The sequence below is a fragment of the Talpa europaea genome (genome assembly GCF_964194135.1).
Source record: "Talpa europaea genome assembly, chromosome: 6".
In the NCBI taxonomy this organism is placed as follows: Eukaryota; Metazoa; Chordata; class Mammalia; order Eulipotyphla; family Talpidae; genus Talpa; species Talpa europaea.
Genome location: NC_140072.1, coordinates 138,657,541 through 138,661,194, shown reverse-complemented (window position 1 = coordinate 138,661,194; position 3,654 = coordinate 138,657,541).

Here is a 3,654-nt window from a genome sequence, read left to right as displayed (position 1 = left end):
CCGCGGGGCCGCCGCCGGGCGCTGGAGTCCGCCTGTGCCAGGGCGCCTCCCCCACTGCCCTGCGGGCCGCCCAGGCCGTCACACCCACTCGCACTCACTTCAGCTCAGCCAGACGGCGAGCACCTCTTTCTCCTGGACCCCTTCCCGGCGGCCCGGCCTGGCTCAGCTGCACCTGGGGCCCTGGCCCTGGCTGGAGGGTCGGCCTCCGGCAGCCGCCTTGGCAAGCCCAGCCCGGGGCACTCGACGCCGGGCCCGGAGTTCTCAGGCACGCTCCTGCGGCTGACCGCTGCGTCCCTGGGGCCGGGCCGGGGCCACCGCCCCATGTCCCGGCGCCTCCGTCCGCCCGGCTGTCGGCGGGCCCCCGAGCGTGCGCGCCCACGCCTGTCAGCCCCGTGGAAGCTTCCCGATATTTTCACGTCGGCACACGCACCACTTCCAAGCAGTTTTCTTAACGTTTTTAAAGGACCGTTTTTCATTAGCTTTGCTATAAAGCGACTGCGGACGCGGCCCGCCCGGCGGAGAGGAGGGCGCCGGCGGGACCGCGAGGGAGCCGGGGGGTGGCTGGCTCAGGGCCCGCCGGCCGCGCACGCCGAGACGCTCGCTTCAGGCTCTTCGTCTACACGACGGGCAGCAGCGTATGTCATCACAAAAAACGGGGAAAATGTTGCCCGAGAAAGCGACAAGGAGCCCCGACGCCCGGGAAAGCTCGACAAGGACCCCTGACGTGCGCAGCGTGAGCCGCCGGCGCTGCAACCTATTTTCCTGGCGATTAAAGCAGAGTTTATTCTTTGGGGGCCCGGCTGGCTTCTCCGGGGCGTGGCCGCAGGGCGTGGGGCTGGGCAGCCCTGCGCCAGGCGGTGAGGGTGAGGGCCAGAGAGGGCAGCGAGGAGCCGAGGTTGGTGGGGCCCCTGAGACGTCTCCCCAAGACCACGAGCTTCTCCTGGCACAGGGGGGCCCTGACGACGGGGAGGCCCCCTGGTGGGTGAGGCTGGGGTGAGCCCCAGCGGGGGGGGGGGGGTCCTCTGGGGCCTGGAACATCCCCTGCAGCTGGTGTCGCCCGGGCGAGGGCTGAGGCCGATGGAAACGGGGAGGTTCGTCGGGGCGGCGCCCCCATGGTGGGTGAGCTGAAGCCCCTGGCGACGGGCCAAGTGCCGCGTGACAGTGATGTCTGGGGGGTGGCTGGGGTCGCTGACAGCCGGTTGGGAGTGAGGAGAGCGTGTGCGGTGCTGGTGTGTGTGGATGGGGTGCTGGTGAGTGTGCAGTGGGGTGTTGGTGTAAATGGTGGGTTGGTGTCAGTGTGAGTGGGGCCGCTCTGCCTGGAGCTGTGCCTGGCGGGGATGGGGGCCGGGGCATGGGCCGGGTCACCCCACTCCTCAGGCAGTCAGCGTCCAGCTCGGGGACACGGGGTCAGACCCCGGGCTGGGCTTCCTTCCCAGGGGGTTTCTCTGGCCTCTGCTCTGGTGTGGGTGGTGGGGTGCCCCAGAGCCGGCAGAGAGCTGAGGGGCACAGCTGGATCGCAGTCAACTAGACACGCATGTCCAGAGCAGGACCGGCGGCTTCGAGGAGCCTGGACAACAGACACAGCCTGGCCCCACTGGGCCCAGGAGAGTCTGCTTGAGGGGCCAAGGAGGAACGCTGGAGAACGCAGGGCCTGAGGCTCCTCCAGGGCCCCCCAGTTGGTGCGGGGGGACCCATCAGCTGAAGCGAAGCTGCGCACGGCTCTCTGTCCAGCTTTGGCCCTTCAGCCCAGAGCAAGTGACCGAGCCCTGCCCTGGCTCCTGGGAGCTGGGGGCTTGCGGGCTCTGGGGGTGCTGCCTTGTGCTGGGGTACTCCCAAGTCGGCAGTACTGGCTGACCAAACCCAGGTCTCGGTCAATCGGGGGGAATGCATGGGGGGGTCTGGGGCTGGACTGCCCACAACTGCTGCCCAGCCTGACGCCCAGCCCAGTGCCCATCCAGTGCCAGCCTGGCCTGTGGAGCATCCATGGGATCAGACTGCGGCACCCCAGGCCCCATGCAGTGGATACCCCCGCTGGCCCCCTGCCTAGCTACTGGACATTGAGTCCCCTGGCCACTGAGGACATGTAGGCACCACTGCCCTCCGGCCTGGGCCATATTTGCCCATGGAGACTGGAAAGGCCTGGAGCTGGAGTTGCTCCCAGGCCCTGAGCAGCTGAAGCTGGGGAGTGGGGGCCCCTCTGGCCTGCCCCCCAACTGGGGCCGGGAGGGAGGGAGGCAGGGGGCCCCACTGTGGGCTGTGGCTGCCGAGGGCCACATCGGATGATCTATGACCTATGACCTCACGCCATGTCACAGGGGCCACTTGGCAACCAGGCCCTGGCTCTCTTGGCTGCCTGGCGGTGGGCGGGCCCAGGGCTGTCCCTCTGAGGGCGCCTGGACGGGCAGAGATGGACAAGGACATGGGCACCATCCACCGGCGGCACCGGCTGGGCCCCGGGGCCCCTCCCTTGGGGGCGGCCCCTGGAAACACCAAGGCGGCCAGCGAGGTGGCTGAGCTTCAAAGGAGCCGGAGCGCGGGGGGCCTGCTGCAGAAGGGAGACCCGCCGAGCCCCGTCCAGAAGCTGGGCAAGGAGCTGGGTAGGCACCCCTGTGGCCGGGCAGCACCATGGCATCCACCAGGGCTGGTCCCGCACGCCCTGAGGTGGGCAGGGCCTGCCGGCCAGCGCCCAAGCCATACTGCCATGCTGTGCCAACACCAGGGCCAAGGTCCGGACACCCCAAGGCGCCGCGTCCCTGATCACACCAGCGGCCACCGTGCGGGGCGGGGACGGGGTGGGCGGGTGATGCAGCGGGGAAGAGCCCAGCTCTGGCCTCGCCGCCAGGGGTGTGGGTGCAGCGAGGTGCCTGCCGTGCCCAGTGCCCCAGCGCACACCCAGCGCTCCCCGCCCCTGCCGCGCCGTCCCCGAAGCCCCGGCCCTCGGTCTCAGGGATCCGGCCCCAGGGCCACAGGCAACCAGCCAGCCGGCAGGGGTGGGGCGGAGGCCAGGCCTGGCCAGGTGGAGGGCCAAGCTCTGGGCAAGTTCTCCTCCCAGGCCTGACCGGGGGCGGTGGGGATACCCTCTGGCGCTCACCCAGGCGGGGCCGGCCCGCACAGAGGGTGCGGGGGTCGGGGCCCCGAGGGTGCATCCGGGCAAGCGGCCAGCTGGGCAAGGCTGCAGTGGGTGCGGACACCCTCGGGCTGCTGTGGGGCACCTGGGCCCGGCCACGTCCTCATCAGTCTCGCCCGCGGTGCTGGCCGTGGGGGAGCTGCCAGGGGAAGCAGCCTGGGCTTCCAGGCTCAGAAGTGGCCGCACAGAAGCCACGCAGGGCTGGCACCCGGGGCCCCTCTCTTGAGACGCCCTCCCTGCCCCCCGCATGGGCTCGGCCCAGCCTGCAGGCGGCCCGCGAGCTCGTGTCCACCTGCCCGGGCACCGCCCCGGCCGGCCTCCTGGGCATCACTGCCGGCTCTTCAGCACCCCTGGAAGAGCCGCCGCCGTGACGGGTCTGGGGCCTCTCTTGGGCGGCGACGGAACAGCTGAGACCCCCTCACTCCCAAAAGGGCCAGGACAGTGGGCGCCCGGCCCTGTCCAGAGGGGCTTTGCGCCCCGTCTCGGGGGAGCACGGCCCAGGGCCCGATCCCAGCAGGGCGCGCTGG